This window comes from Ursus maritimus, unplaced genomic scaffold, assembly GCF_017311325.1.
Source record: "Ursus maritimus isolate PB19 unplaced genomic scaffold, ASM1731132v1 scaffold_9, whole genome shotgun sequence".
Lineage (NCBI taxonomy): Eukaryota > Metazoa > Chordata > Mammalia > Carnivora > Ursidae > Ursus > Ursus maritimus.
Window position 1 is genome coordinate 11470356 of NW_024427107.1, and position 17460 is coordinate 11487815.

Sequence of the window (17460 nt, forward strand, 5' to 3'; positions counted from 1 at the left end):
TCTGTTCTATTTCTAGCATCTCAAAAGTGTGAACAGAATAAGGAAAATGTTGAAAAATTGAAGATTGGATCACAACGAAATAGTATTCACACCATCTAAGCAATTCACACTGCAGTGGTGTGACCTGTGGCCTTCGTTGGCCCTGCACTGCTGTATTGTTTCATTTGTTGGTGGATAACGAGGATGCAGAGCACTTGGTAGATCAGTAGCTGCACTGTCCAGCTCTATAGTGCTGGCATCCACTTAAATTTCAATTGATCAAAACTTGTCTATATCTAAATGATAAATTTTGGTCCAGCCTATAAAAGGCTGAACAAATTGTGCTTGCCACAGAAGAAAAGAGTTGAAGGTGCAGACCTTAAGAGGAGGCTTCTCTGGATCAATTTCAGGACTGAAAAGGATGGGGGGGGGGATGTATGGGAACTTCAACCCGGTCAAGCCACATTTTCTGGAAGCAGCCAATTTATGTGACACGGGGGAAAATGAGACTTTGTTATGCAGACAGTTCTACAGCTTCATATCTCTGCTGGATAAGGAAAAGGGAAAGTTTAAAGAATTCATGCACCAAATCCTGCATCTTAAGGAAAATTGCTGCCAGCATGGAACACAGCCCGTAGACCTTTTCCCCAGAAACTCCTATAAATAAGTGGTTCTGAAATAACTCTTCTTCTTCAAAGATGGGGAATCAAAAATAAAACAGCACAGGACATATTCAAATGAATCGAAAAGCTGGAGAGCAGAAGAAAAATACCAGAAAAAAATATCATCATGAAGAAGAAAATTGTGACCTAACATTTTTCAATGAATTAAAACAACAACGACAACACAAAAACCCTTAGAGAGTCAACTGCCTCTATGAAGCAAAAGTATAATTAAAATTTACAAGCACTCAAAGAAGAAATAGTGGAGCAATTGGTAGAAATGAAACGCTAGCTGGAAGTGGTCAGGAAATACGTGGTGGGGAAAACTTAAACATAAAGAAACATGGATGACCATAGAAAGAATGTAGGCAAGAAAAATCACTGTAGAATACAGATTTAGGACCATAAAGAATAGAAATGGGAAAGCCTGGAAAAATAAAATAGAAATGACTAAAACCTTAATCTGAGTTAGAGAGATAATTATAGAAACAGATAACAAAGGAGATGTATTATAACATAGTTGGACCACCCAGAGAAGCACAGCCTGATTTTTAAATACACAATGGAAGAAAATATTCTTAAATTTGGGAAGAAAAAGAAAGGATCCTTTTTAGTGGAAAAATGTCTAGCTATCAGAAATTTTAAATGAATTATTTAAGCATTTAGGCAAAAGGAATGAGCCACTTACAAGGAAAAAAATATATAAGCACTTTCACAGAAATATATTGGAGCAAAATATACAAAATCCCCAGGGAAAAGAGGGACCCAAGTATTTTATACAACATGAAATTTGTAATGCAAATGTAAAAGCTGTAATACACTTGTAAACATTTACACACAGGAAATTATTTCCTGGTCCCCTTTTGGGGAATCTCCTAGAGGACAACCCTCAGCCAAACTAAAGATGACTAAACATTACTGAGAGAGGCTCGGCAGTAAGCGATGAATCTACTTAAATATAGACGCAAGACCAAAATGAAAAGGAAGGTTATGGTGACAAAAGAGGAAGTAGGCATATTAAATTTTGACTTCCTCAAAAAGAGTCCATTAAAAATACGTATGAAGGAAAATGGAAAAGAAGGTGAGAGGTGGTACACATGTAATAATTTCCTCACCTTTAGTAGTTGCACAGGTACCAGGTAAAATGGACAAATTAAGTATCATGTATAACTATATTTAACAATACAATTGTGAATGCTAAGAAATTTTTTTTTAAATCAGCAGAAACCAAATGGCTCTAGGTTTCTGACATATAAGCTTCCAGCAAGGCCCCATGGTAGAATTAGCAGTGAAATTTTGAAGTAACAGGCAAGGTGGTGCAGAGTTGGAGATGGGTTGAGGCACGTGGGCTTGTGCCCAGGTACAGCAGGGGCTAGAGCAAGAGGCAGGTGAGTTTAAAGATATGAAGTTGTGTAAGAAGTGTCTGATACTTGAAAAAAATAATAAAAATATAACATAAAATATTATAATCATGATCAAATTTACCTGTTATATAAATAAATGAAATGGTAGAAACTTACCTCTTGAAAAATGTTTCCTATTGCTCAGCATATAAAATGATAAGTTGTATGTTAAAAAGCCAAATCTAAAACAAAGTGATTCAAAATAATTGAAAGGTAAAGACGGTGCAATGATAAACCAGGTATATTCAAATAATAATGCAGGGAGTCACAATATCACTGTAAGGATTTTGAACACTATATAAAAATCATAAGAAGGACATCTTATAGCAATAACATGTGGAATCCATAATGAAGATATAATTATACATTTTTATGTACCAAATAACTTAGTGGCAATTTTCATAAAGCAGAAATTACAGGAAATTCAAGGAAAAATAGCAAAATACTAAACTACATGATTTTAGTTCATCTATCTCATGCTATGATACATCAAGTAGATAAAAATCTGGGTAGGAATAAAAGAACTGAATAGCATAATTATTAAAGTAGGTCTATTTGAGATGTATATATGATAAATGACAGGCTGAAAAATGGCTCCGAAAAGTTATTCATACTAAATCCCTGCTAATGTTACTTTATTGAGAAAAAGAGTCTTTGCAGATGTAATTAAGTTAAAGATCTTGAGATGAGGTCATCCTGGATTATTCAGGTGGCCGCTAAATTCCATGACCAGTGTCCTTACAGGAGAAACGTATAGGATGTCAGCCTTCTGCATAACTGAAGTAATACACATTAAACTACGATGATACATTATTTTGTATCCTCAGATTGACAAGAATGACAGCAATTCTATTCTCTCCTCCATCCATTGGCTTTCCCTTTCTGTGATGCTCCATATCTCAGGAGCATGACCTGTAGCATACATTACTCAGTCATCTTTTGCATAAGGCTTTAGTTGGATTTAACCACCAGCAGATACTGACAGGAGAGTGGAGGTCAAGAGGAGAGAGTGGTTGAGGCAATTTTTTTTCTTCTCCTCCTTTTTTTCTTCTCCTCCTTGAATTGGTACATTGATTCTGTGGCAGAGGTTCCTCTCTCAAATTAGAACAGCTATGGTGATCCTTCTTCCATGGCGTCTACTTTATTTTTTTTTAAGATTTTATCTATTTATTTGAGAAAGAGAGAGAGCACGAGCAGTGGGAAGGGCAGAGGAAGAAGCAGACTTCCTGATGAGCAGGGAGCCCAACCCAGGGCTCTATCCCAGGACGCTGAGATCATGACCTGAGCCAAAGGCAGATGCTTAACCAATTGAGCCACCCAGGTGCCCCTCCATGACTTCTACTTTCAGTGGATTCCTAGAACCATATGTCCTTGGAAATAATCTCATTTTAATAAAAATGATCTCATTTTAATGGAAATTATCTTTACTAAAATACAAAAAGGTAAAAAGTGAAAAACCAAAACGGACAGGAAAATATAAAGTGGTCTAACATAGGTGTAATTGAAATCTCAGAACGAAAAGAGAAAGATATTTGAAGAGAAAATGACTAAGAAATTTTCAAAATAACAAAGACAACAAGCCACAGATTCGAGAATTTCATAGAACTTAAAGCATGAATAAAATATAAAACACCAAATTTTTAAAAATGATCAGCCAAAAAGAGAGAGCTAAAAGCTAAAAAAAAAAAAAAAAAAAAAAAAAAAAAAAAAAAAAAAAGATCAGCCAAAGAGAGAAAGAAAAGCTGGGGAAAGTGTTTCTTTGGGAAATGAAGGCATTTATTCCCTGTGTATGCCACACACTTACTTGTTCAGGGCAAGACACATGTTCAGAAAGGATCTGAGAAGAACATAAGCTTTCACTTCTGACTGATCTCTTGGGTCAGTGCAAAAAAGAAGTAAAGACTGAGTTGGAATTATAAATGTCCAGGCTAAGCATTAAAATGGTGTTCCAGCTCAAAGCCAATCTGCGAAGACTGGGAGATTTTTTTGTTTTGTTTGTTTCCTTGTGTTTCTTTGTATGTATGCACATACGTGTGTATGTGCATGTGTGTGTTGTAGCTCCTAGTATGCAAGGAAATCTCTATCAAAACATTAGCTGAAAGTAAGCTAAAGTGGAAAAGAATACAGTGATGACACACACAAGTAGGAGAAAAGTCTGCAAAAATGGTTGAGAAAAGTAACAAAAAAAATGAATAACTGCCTTCAACAAGCAAGAATGGCAAACCCAGGGGGAATGGGGAGAACATGATTTCCAGCATAACCACATTATAATATTTAAATATCTAGTCTTCAACGAAAAATTGTAAGGCATACAAAGAAGCCAGAAAGTATGGCCCAAAGAAAACGTTAATAATCACAATTGTAAGGTTTTGAGTAGAATAGTTAGAACAATGTAACAGAATGGAGAATCGACTAATAGACCTGCAGAAATATTACCAGTTGATTTTTACAAAGGTACAATGGCTATTCAATATTAAGAAGATAGTGTTTTCAACAAATGGGAAGGAACAACTGGACTTTCATGAGGACACATCATCAAAGTGGTTTCATGAATAGCATACATACACATGAAAAGATGCTCATGATTGTTTATTAATTATGTTAAAACATGAATTATAAGCACAATAATATATTACTAACCATCCACTGCAATGGCTAAAAGTGAAAACAAAACAAAACAAACAAAACAAAACCCTGACAATCCAAATGCTAATGAATATGCAGAACAGCCTGAAATCAGTTACATTTCCAGTAAGATTGCAAAATACTACAGCCATGTTTCTTATAAAGTTAATCACACACTTACTCCATAGTAAGTACCCAGCAATCCCTCCCTAAGAATTTAGTCAAGATACATGAAAACTTATGTTTACACAAAGACCAGTACATGACCAACAGCTTTTATGTAAGAGTCAAAATCTAGACAAAAATCTAAATGATGTCCTAAAACCTGTGAATGGATTTAAAAAATTGTCTTATGTCCATACAATGGAATACTACTCATCAATAAATGGCCTGAACTTCCGACACATGCAACAACATGGATAATTCTTTAAAGCAGTATATGAGGTGAAAGAAGCCTGTCACAAAAGCCTACATACTGTCTGACTCAATTTATATGACATTTTGGGAACTCCAGTTTGTGAGGAGAGAAATTGTGTTGGTGGTTGTCCCGGCCGACTAGTGAGGGAAGAGACTTGACAGCAAGTAAATATGAAGAAACTTTTTGGTGTGATGGAAATATTCAGTATCTTGATGATAGTGGTAGTTATTGATCAAACTATGTATTTTTAAAGGGTGAATTTTTTATGTAAATTAAAGCTTAGTAACCTGACAAGAAAAAAAATTTAAATAAAAAATATATATCAAACTGCTCTGAACACCCTAAAAAGAGAGAGTATTCTCTTGGAACTAAAAAAACATGATTGTAGAAATTTTAAAAAACAGGATGGAAATTGCATTTGTAATTAGATAAACTAAAAGCAAGTAATTCTTTCAAAAAACACTGACAAACACAGAGATGACTATTATGTGATAAAATCTAAGAAAGAATAAGAAAAAAAGATATCTAAGACAATATAGGAGGAATTTTAGAGGGGAAAAAAAAGAAAGAGGATAAGAGAGAAGAAATATGGCAAATACCTAAATTTTTTAAACAAAAAAGGCACAAGCACAGGTCTTGTTTTATTTGGGGAGAGAATGTATGTAATGTTTATGACTTCAGATAAATATATGTTCAAATGTGCAATGAAATTAAGAATAATTACTGGTAACATGTCATTGAAATGAAAACTGAACAAAAACTTGGTCAATGTTATAAACTAAGAAAAGTAAATGAAAGCGAATATAAGCAAGTATAATAAACACAAGACATTAAAGTCAAATGAGTAAGACAAGCATATCAGTGATCAACATACATTTGCTGAAATTGAATTCTGGGAGGTATACTATTAAAATGATGTAGAAAGATTGAGTATTAAGTAAGAGTAAGAAATTTTCATGTGTTCATAGTGTGACAAACTGCTACTGACATAAGTAAAAACATTAAAATGTATATAGAGGTTTAAATAATGCAATATCACTCGGTCTCTTTTAAGCAAAAAAGGCATGTTATTTTCAAATAACTGTATACTACTTAGAAAAAGAACCAGGTAGTTGTACATAAACAAGTTGAAATGGCATAAGGAAAATAGATATTTTAGAGACTACAAATCTGACCACAATGCAGTACAAGCAACAAAAACATTTAATACCAAGTAAATAAAGGCCACAAAAATCTAACAAAAAGGAATTTTCCTTTATTCAATTTTTGGGTCAAAGAGTAAAACAAGATTGAAATGTCAGCATTTAGAAATGATTTCTAATGTGAAAACTTGAAAACAACCTCCAAAGGCCTAAATACTTTTGTTAATTAAAAAAAATTATTGAACATAAATGTTATGCAAATTGCTTCTAAAATTATGCTCTTTTGAATATTCAAGGCTATGCTTTTCTGTTACTTTCTGGTTCAGAATTTTTTATAGTCCCCATGCTGTTACCTTTTTCTGTTTGGATTAGTTTTCTTTGACTAAAAAGGAAGCTGGGCCTGAGGTTTTCTGAAAGACAAGACTTAAGGATTGTTCCAATTGGCCTTTTCAAAGCTAGACACAGAATAGAAGTTGATGACTATAACCCCAACTCAATTTCTTGTATGTGGCTGACATTTATCCAGATTGGGTCTGTTGGACTTCATTGGATTCTTTGGCTCTGGTATCATGGTTCTTCCACCATTCTTGAGAGGTAGAATATAGAGTTTTCCACTACAGAAATGTTGCACATAATTGATGTACAACAACAGGCCTGCACTCCTCACAAGGTCTGTTCTATCTCCAGTTATGCACATTATGCTTTTTATTTTGAAAATATGCATTCAACCATGTTTTCTTCTGTATTTATTGTCTCTGAATAGGTTTGAAGGTAGAAATGAAACAGCCTCAGTTCTTGCTATTTCCCAAAAGAGGGCAGGTGCTGAGTTTTCTGGATAGCACAGACCCTATGACCTGAATCAGGCAGAGAGTGATCTGATGGGAAGGAGTTTTTGCATCTTCTTTGTATCCATTCATGCTTATTGTTTGGTTTTACTCAAGGCATATGCACAGTCAGGAAGTTTTATTTTTTGTTTTGTTTTATATCAAAGCTTTGGCAATGCGATAAAGGCCATTTCCTGGGCATTTGAAAATGGCTGGAATTTGTAGGAGGATTTTATGTCATTGATGTTTTGCTAACCTGATAACATCATTTTCCCATTTTTTTCTAAGTGCCAGTGATAATCATTAATAAAATTTTATACATGTCTATAATCATCTCCCTAAGGTAAATCCCAAGAAATAGAATTAATTGTTCAAAGATAGGAGTATTTTTAAGATTTTTGATACACATGGCCATAATAACACCAATTGTCCATGTCAATTTCTATTTGCTTCCAAAATATTTAAAATTGCTAATTTCAATAGCATATATTCATTTTTTAAAAAATAGACATTTTATTACACAAAATGGTATCTCGCTATATAGATTCTACTCCTTTTTCATTAAAAAGATACAAATTAACATGGAATCTACCCAGTTTTCTAGGTCAGCAACTGCAAATTCCATAGCCTATAGCTGTGAGACAGATAACACAGATGAGCAAAATGGCTCAGGGAATTCTGAATACTATAGTAAAATAGAGACTTTATCACATTTGTAAAACAGGGATAGTTGCTACCCAACTCCAACTGATGGTGCCATGAAGCAGGGAGGTCTAGTTCTGTGAAAGCTTCCAAGGGAAACTAGAAATCCAGAAAAGGAAATGAAATCTCCAGAAGTTTAAATATTGGACACTAAGTCAACTTTTTAAAAAATATTTTATAGACGAAGAGAAAAACATTTTGGACAAGATTTGGCTGATAGCCCAGAAGATTAGAACCATCATAGATAGTCTGTGCCAAATATCTATTTAATTTATAATGAGAAGATTTACACATATGAACCTTATTATCTTAACTACATAGAAATATATTTGTTGAATTGCTTTTGGCTTTCTACCATCAGATTTTATAGAGAATTGACATTTGCAAAGTGCATTTAAGAGATTCTTTACATCTTCTACCAATCTGCTTAAGACCTAACAGAAAAAGTACATGAACATATCAATAGATGTAGAAAACATATCAGGCAAAAGTCATTGTCAGTTCGTGATACAAACTGTTAGCAAACTAGGAATGGCAGGAGATGTTGTCAGCCTGAATAAGGACATCTACAAAAAATCTACAAGTAACATTAGGCTTCCTACTGAAAAACTGAATTCTTTTCCCTCAGAACCAGGAAAAAAGTCAAGAATGTCCATTTTCACCATCTTATTTAACATTTTACTAGAAGTTTTAGTCAATGAAATAAAGTAAGGAAAAGAAATAACTGCCAAATTAGAAATGAAGAAATCAATCTGTTCCTATTTGAAAGTAACATCACTGTCTATGCAATAAACCCCATCAAATCCATAAAAAGAAAGGCTCTTTGAACTCATTTGGGAGATTAGAAGAGTTGCAATGTACAAAGTCAAATTACAAAAATCAATTGTATTTCTATAAACTATAGAAATAACAATAATTGTAAACCTAACCTTGAAAAAGCACCTTTGACAATAACTCCTCCTTAAAAAAACAAACAAAAGAAATACATATAAATCTAACAAAATATGTATGGGATTTATATAGTGGAAGACATTGATGAAAAAAAAGTCAAAAACGACCTAAATAAATGGAGAGAATACTGCATTAATTATTGGGATAATCAATATAGTTAGTATCTCCTCAATTTAAGTATAGACAATGCATTCTGAATCAAAATTCTGGTAGGAAATTTATAGGTATAGACAAGCTGACTCCATAATTTATATGAAAAGACAAAAAACAAAACAAAACAAAAAAACCCTAAAATACTCAAAGCAAATGGGAAAAGAAAAAAAATGGGGGACTCCCACAACCAGAATTTAAGAGTCACCGTAAAGTTCCAGTAATCAAGGTGATGATGTTGATTAAAAAAAAAAGTCACCTTGGGGGCGCCTGGGTAGCACAGTCGTTAAGCGTCTGCCTTCGGCTCAGGGCGTGATCCCTGCGTTCAGGGATCGAGTCCCACATCGGGCTCCTCCACTGGGAGCCTGCTTCTTCCTCTCCCTCTCCCCTGCTGTCTTCCCTCTCTTGCTGTCTCTCTGTCATATAAATAAATAAAATCTTTAAAAAAAGTCACCTTGATCAATAGAATAGAACAGAAATTTTAAAAATAGACCTATACAAATATGATCAATTGATTTTTTAGCAAAGCTTCAAAGGCAAATCAGTAGAGATAGGAAAGTTTTTTCAACAAGTGGTGCAGTCACAGTTGGATATTCAGATGCAAAAATTGAACATAGACTTATACCTCACAGTGTATATAAAAATTTAATCACAACTGGTGATTGACTAAAATGTAAAAGATACACAAAATTCATAAAACACCTGGAAGAAAAATTTTTGGAAACTTAGGATGGGCAAAAATTCATAAAAATAATACCTAATTCCATAAAAGTAAAAAAGGACAAATTGGACTTCATTGAAATTAAAATAATTTTTCTTTGCTAAAGACACTGTTATGGAAACCAAAAGCCAACCCTTCCACCAACTGGGAAAAAGTATTTGCAAAAATTATATATTTGATGGGGTGCCTGGTTGGCTTAGTCAGTTAAGTGTTGGACTCTTAGTTTCCACTCAGGTCATGATCTCTGGGTCTTGAGACTGAGCCCCGGAGCTGGGCTCCCCACTCAGTGGGGAGTCTGGTTCTCTCCGTCTCCCTTTGGCCCTCCACCACTCTCTCTCTTTCTCTCTCAAATAAATAAATAAATAATTTCTTGAAAATTATATATTTGAGGCAGGTGGCTGCTTGCTGGATGTAGCCACAAGTCATGTGACCGGAAGGGCTCCCCACAGAGGCCGTCCCTCCTTGACAGGTCCTGAGTGCCTTGCCCCACCCCTGCCATGGGGTGTTGCTACAGCAGCCAGAACGAGGACTTGAACTGGGACTGAGAGGAACAGAAGCTGCTGCTGGTCCCTAATAGCCCCCCTACCAAAGCCCTCAATGGAGCTGAGCCCAACTACCACAATCTACCTCCCATTCATACAAATCCGTGAGCCCTGCTCTCCTCCAGCCTTGCTAAGACAGCCAGCAACACCATTGGTGTGTCCGCTGCAGACTCCCAGGGCATGGAGCCCCATGAGTATATGCACTAGGCAGGGCAGTACAGCATCCACTTGGCGATGCTGAGCAGCAGTCTGACCCACTGGAAGAAGCTGCTGCCATTGCCATCTCTCACCAGCCAGCCCCACCAAGTGCCAGCCAGCAAGCCCATCCCCTTCTCTGACTTACAGCATGTCCCCAAGATAGCTGCTTATGCCTACAGTGCAATTTCTCAGATCTGAGTGGACACAAAAGAGGAGCTAGTTGTACAGTTTGGGATCCCATGAAGAGAGGGATCCTTGGACAGCTCTTCTCCTCTCTTCACCCCAACTCCACCCTGCCTCCCTTGGCCCTCAGCCTCACTGAGGCTCACACAGTACCCTAACCTGCTACTAATCACAGAGTGTGGAGGAAGAGAATAGTGAGACTGGAAGCCTGGGCAAGTGAGGATGGAACAAGGGAGGGCAGAATCATTTGGGACTGGTGTTCAAAGCCCTGGCCAGGGGTGGGGTCGGGGTCAAAAGTTTAGCACCTAGTAGGACTTCACTGTCACTGGGAAGGTGGAGGTACCACTGTGAGGGTGATCCCTAGGGGGCCTATGGAAGCCCCCCTTCCCACCCTTTCTCTTGGCCTCATTCCTGCCCCTCTTCCCGACTTGGTGCTCATGTGCACCTCACTAGGGTTTGTGACCAGAGTCTGGAATGCTTCATTTTGAATGAATTGAGTTTGTATTTCTACCACCCTAAGTTTTTACATTTTTGGGGCTTGGGGGTTTTGTTTTGGTTTGTCACCCTGGATAAAGGAAGTGTATTCATCTGAAAAAAATAAATAAATAAAAAATTATATATTTGACAAAGGACTTATATCAAAAATATATTTAAAATGCTCTGAAAACCCAACAATAAGAAAGCAAAGAACCCTCTTTAAAAATGGGCAAAGGTCAGAACAGACTCTTCATCAAAGAAACTATTCAAAAGGGAAAATAAGCATATCAAAGATGATCACCATCATTAGCAATTATGGAAAAGTAAATCAGAACCACAAGGAGATACCACTCTACACTTACTAAAACTGGAAGGAAAAATAAAACGTGACCATACCCACATGATGGTAAGGATGCAGAGCAGCAGAAACTCTCATTCTTTGCTAGTCAGTTTGCAAAATGCTGTCATCACTCTGCAAAACAGTTTGGCAAGTTTCATAAGACGTTAAACAGGGTACCATAGCATATAGCAATCTCATTCCTAGCTAATTACTCTAGAGACATAAAAATTAATCTTCACACCAAATCTTGTGTGTGAATATTTATAGCATCTTCGTCATAATCACTGGAAATAGAAACAACCAAAAAAGCACTTTCGCAGGTGAATGGATAAAAGGTGGTACATCAATGCAATGGAATACTATTTAGCAATGAAAAAGAATGACCTATTGATACATGCAACAACATGAATGGATGTTAAATGCATACACCAGATGAAAAAAATCCAGTCTTGAAAGTTTGCTTCCTGTAGGATTCCATTTATATAACATTCTGGAGAGGTTAAAGCAATAGAAACTGAAAATAGATCAGTAGTTACCAGGATTAGGGGTTCAGGAGGGTCTGACCACAAAAGGAAAGCACGATGAAGTTTTATTGGATGATGGAACTCTTCCAATACTGTTTGTGGTGGTTGTTACACAAATCTATGTGTGTACTGAAAATCATAGAACTCTATACCTAACTACTGGTTTTTAATGTAAATAAAAATAAATCTGATTATCAAATAGTTGTGCACACTAAAATAGTATTCTTAACAATTTTTTAAAAACCCAGATACTGGGCTGCCTAAGTGGCTCATTCAGTTAAGCATCTGCCTTTAGCTCAGATCATATTGTGGGGTCCTGGATCAAGCTCCTCATCGGGCTCCCTGCTCAGTGGGGAGCCTGCTACTCCTTCTCCCTCTGCCACTTCCCCTGCTTGTGCTCTCTCACTCTCTATCAAACAAATAAATAAAATCTTTAAAAAAAAGATACTTTCTGTGTATTACTAAAAATTTTTACCCCAGGTCTAGATCCACAATCTAATAATTCCAAGCTAAGAGGAAATGTTATAAATCTGCAATAAAGAGGATAAAATTATTTTTAAAATCCTGAAATTAAAAGATGTCAGCTAACAAAACAAATGAACAAGCAAACACAAAAAAATAACCAGAAACAGACCCATAAATACAGAAAACGAACTGGTGGTTGCCGGGGGAGGAGGGAGGAGGGATGGGCAAAATGGGTAAAGTGGAGTGGGAGGTACAGGCTTCCAGCTATGGAATGAATAAATCATGGTATACAGCACAGGGAATATAGTCAATGTTACTATCATAGTTCTGTATGGTGACAGATGGTAGCAACACTTGTGGTGAGCATAGCATGACATAGATTTGTCGAATCACTATGTTGTACACCTGAAACTGATGTAACATTTTATGTCAACTATACTTTGATATTTTAAAAAGAAAAAAATATCTCAGCTAAAAATCAGAAAGTACAGTACATACAGAGAGATGTTTTTTGTGTTAATTAGTTTGTTTGGCAGAAATATCTTTAAAAAACCAGCCACTGCTTTTCCTTGATATGACAAGAGACTGTTGTAGATGTACTTTTGACATTAATAGAAACAGTGACATTTTATTTGTGTTTGTTTCCTGCTTTTAGTAGCTATGGATTGTAATGGTAGTGGTAGGTCTGTAAAACAGATGATATGATAGATTTTTCAGTCAGCACGCCTTTACAAAGTACGTCATTGTTTCCCCACATGTGATCTCAGACTGTGCATCTCTTTGATTTACAGTAGTGAGCCCTGTGTCAGGCTGAATTAAAGCAGCTCTACTCACAATCTGTTCAGATTGGAAACATTTCAAGAAGAGAGCTTTGGTGGGTTACTGACAATTTGCCAAATTTGCTCAAAACTGACAAGTAATGGCTAGCTTCTTGAAGGGTTCTTCCAGAGTTGTGCATAGGTAATAGGTTACACCCCCCCCCACACACACACACACACATACTCTGATTTGGGTAATAAGACTCATTTACACAGTTCAACCTTCAAAGTATGCATTGTGTAAATCGTTGGCTACCAATTTATGACTTATGGACTTGTGGTGGAAAGGAGGATCTCACAAAATTACTCAAGAGTTCTAAAATTGTGTATGTACACCAAACAGTGTTTCATGACTTATTTTCAAACATTATTTGACCAACGATGTAACACGTAATTACAAATTACAAAAATCTTAAATATTAATGAATTCATAATAGCTCCTTATTATTATATATTTTCTCTATCAATGAATATTACAATTATAACTGTGTTATTGTGGGGGTGAAGAAGATTCTTTGATTTACAAGGAGTTTGTCATACTCGCATAAATTCAGAACGACCAACATAGACATTGTTAATCATGACACGTATAATGATTGTATTTCAATTTGTTGCTGTTTTGTAACATAATGATTGGAGAAACCTGCAACTTCTTTGAATAAAGTCAATGCTAGTGTGAGTATACTTACCATCTTCTAAAACATCTATACTGAAATTTTCCAAGGTTCCACTTTCAATGGAACTGAAAAAATAGGAACCACTTGACAAAAACAGGAAGAACTCAATATAATTAGTGGGAAGACATGAGAAAGCAGGGTTCATATAACAAAGTATCAGTTAGTCTACTGTAGGAAACAGGCCATGCGGCCCTTACAGAGGACATGAACGCCATACCAAAGAGCTGTCCCCACTGTAGCTTCTTCATTCTTCCTTCATTCCTCTCAATTATTTTTCCTTCTCGCCAATTACTGAATTATAAGTTCCTTATCAGAAAATGCATTTCAAATGTGTTTTCAAGATCTACTGGAAATAGTGTGATCAATTTAGAACCTGTTAGGAGATTACTGTATGAAAAATATTCTCTCAGTAATATAGACATTTCAGCTTTGCCTGAGTAGCAATGATTCTATTCGAATCCAATTAATCGCATTAGCATCTTCCCTCTTTAAGCAGTCGCCTGTCTAGTCTATTTTCTGAGGACAATTCACAACCAACTTGTTGGACAGCTCTTCTGGCCTATGGGATATAGTGCTTGCTCACTGGGGTGTTGTTAAGTAACCTTCATCTCTCCAGCTCATTGTATAAGCATCAGTGGTTGAGATGACAGAACATGATTGTTGCAGAAGGATTCCACTAAGAAGTTAATATGGCAGAATAACCTGAAAGAAAAAATAAATGTGCTTATATTTTCTTAGTTGCAGGCTAGTTAGAAAAGTATAAGAGATATTTTCTCAAGAGACTAGGAAGGGGCTTTATATCCTAACAGTCTGAGCTTCACTCACTCGGAGTTGCTTTACACCTAAAGATACACTGAATATCTTCAGGAGTCAAATGAAAGAGAGAACTGACTGATCCTTATGTCAGGGCAGTAAGGAAGGTTGTGTAGGCTATGCAAACGCCATATGCAAAAATGATAACCATGAAATCACCAGTTGTGAACATGGTCTCTAGAATTTTATATGAAATATCCACATTTGTAATTGCTGGCAATTGTTAATTACAAGGAGGTCAGCACTTTATTGACCAATGAAGCACATCAGTGAGCTAGATCTGCCCTGTTGACAATGGTGTTTAATTGTTGGCCCAAGGCCTGTGGGAAGATTAAGCCACGATGCTCTGAGAAAGGAAGCTGATGGGGAAGCCATGGACTGAGAGCTAAAGAAAAGAAAAGTAGTTTCTTTGGAAGAGAGAGGAACAGGGTACTTGGAGATTTCCCAGGTGGAAGAATAGTAGGTCCCCCTCAAATTCAGGGACCCAGAAGTAATACTCATGTGGGGATAGTGGTATGGACACACATAAACATGTTATTCCTACATGCTTTTGCTTTCGGTACATTGGTGCCCTTCAATATCAGTGCTGCTGTGAGCATCAAATAGAGCCTGATTGATGGTGACTAAGGATGGAAGCAACACAGTTGGCCAAAGGAGTCCACTGTGGACTGGAAAACAGGTTCCTTCTTCATTTTCCTGGGACTTGAATGATGCAGTGGAGGAGGGGGAGTTTCAAAAATGACTGGCAATGGAGTTTTCGCAAACCCCAGCAAATGCAAGGACTCAGCCAGATTGAACTAAATCAGAATATTTTAAAAGAAATAGGACATATCTTTTACATGAAGTGCTATTGCAGTACAGAGAAAAGTTAGAGGGTCCATACTGTGAGAAGTAGAAGCTCAAGCTAAGAGAAGAAGGAGAATGTGTCGTAATTCTAAGAATCAAAATCCTGAGGACTTCTTTTCAGCTCCCTCCAGACTAGAAATCTCTGGGTCACATGTCCCTGGTCTTAGACCACTGACATCCAGTCAGTCATTTTCTCTTCACAATGTTTTACCAGGTGTAGAGTTACTAAGCACAGGGTTTGGAGCTAGCCTGGATTTGAATCCAGCCTAGCTGCTCTGTTGTCACCTTAGACATTTAACTCAGTTGTTTAACTTCTGCCAAATGAAGATAATAGCAGCACCAAGAGTACTCAGTGCTCTTGTGCAAATTAAATGAATTTTTAGGGGCACCTGGGTGGCTCAGTGGGTTAAGCATCTGCCTTTGGCTCAGGTCATGATCCCGGAGTGCATTGGGTTCCCTGCTCAGTGAGGAGTCTGCTTCTACCTCTGCCTGTCACCTCACTCACGCTCCCTCTCTCTCTCTCAAATAAATTTAAAAAAATAAAATAAAATAGAATAAAATAAAATAAAATAAAATAAAATAATAAAATAAAATAAAATAAGACAATTTTTAGAGTAGTGCATGGCATTGTGGCCCAGAGCAAGCATTCAATAAGGTTAACTCTTCTAAGCACTATTATTATCACTGCCAATTTCATCACTATAAATCAGGCTTTAAGCATTTATCACCCAAGCAATCAAATTCTAACATCTCACCGCTTTAGTTTCAATTCTTTGGTATCTTTCTTATATTAACTTAGCAGCATGCACCTAAAATACAGTTTTGATCATCTTCTTCAAATTTAAAGAACTTCACTACCTCTTCGTTATCTATATAATCATTTTCAAAAACATGTAATATTTATTTGTAGCTTACATTTTGGCCTTTATGTCTATAGCCTCATCCTCCTCTATCACTCTCCCTCTTTTGTCTTAAGTGGGTGGTCCCCTAGGCAGAGTCTTGCCCTTCACCCTTCCACTTGAATAACCTTTAAAAAAATAAATTTGAACTAATCATTCCACAGATTAAAGCATTTCATGACCTATTGATAAAATCAATCTTTTTTCAGAGGAAAGAATATTGGGAGAAAGAGAACATTTGCTTCACACATTTCTGTGCCACACATGGTGATGAAACCTTCACAAATATTGTCCCAAATGTCCCATTTAGCCCTCATACAGTATGGCAACCCCATTGAAACTGGAACCCTTAGTGTTTTGAACACTTGATGATAGTTGACTAAAAAGAAGGTGGATTAAGGATGAGCAGCACAGTAAGTCCTGAGATGTTGTCTCACATATGATGTTATCTGAGAGTGAAAAACCCAAGACTTTAGAAAATGAAGAGACGTCAAACCATTATGCGGCTGTCTTATTGAACATGGAGCTAGACCACATTCTTGTGGATAGAGCTATGGTGTGGTTGGAGGTGAAGTAGGCTGAAGAATCATAAGTCATACTTAATGAAATTGAACTTCTCAAAGAACTAGAGCAAGAACAAAGGTACAAATAAACAAAGGAAGAGAGCTCAAATGGATCTAAAAAAGCACTAAAAAGACCTCTTAAAGCTAGAAACTATGACTTTTGAATGAAAAAAATTTTAGTATATTAATTGAATAAAGGTTGATCTTTGATGAATAGTAATTTTGATAGATGATAGATAGATAGATGATAGATAGATGATAGATAAATCTATGCTTCTATGTGTATCAATGCTGCTATCATTATTTATGCCTCTAACTATCTGTCATCTATTTAAAATTAATCAAGGACTTTGAAAGCATACTACCAATGCTTATTTAAGGTCAAATAATTGACTCTATCTGTCTACCTATTTTTATCTATATTTAAAAATATTCCAGAACTTTGACTACTACTAAGTTACCCATTTGAGGACAATTGACTTTAATCAGCAGCAAATGAGGCCACACGTCGGGGACCTTGAGACGGGTGCAAATCCTC

At 36.3% G+C, this 17460-nt stretch overlaps 1 pseudogene; it reads left to right on the forward strand.

The window, feature by feature from the left end:
• The first annotated feature begins 9966 nt into the window (after nucleotides 1-9966).
• LOC103677459 lies at nucleotides 9967-10560 on the forward strand (annotated as a pseudogene).
• Nucleotides 10561-17460: the final 6900 nt, after the last annotated feature.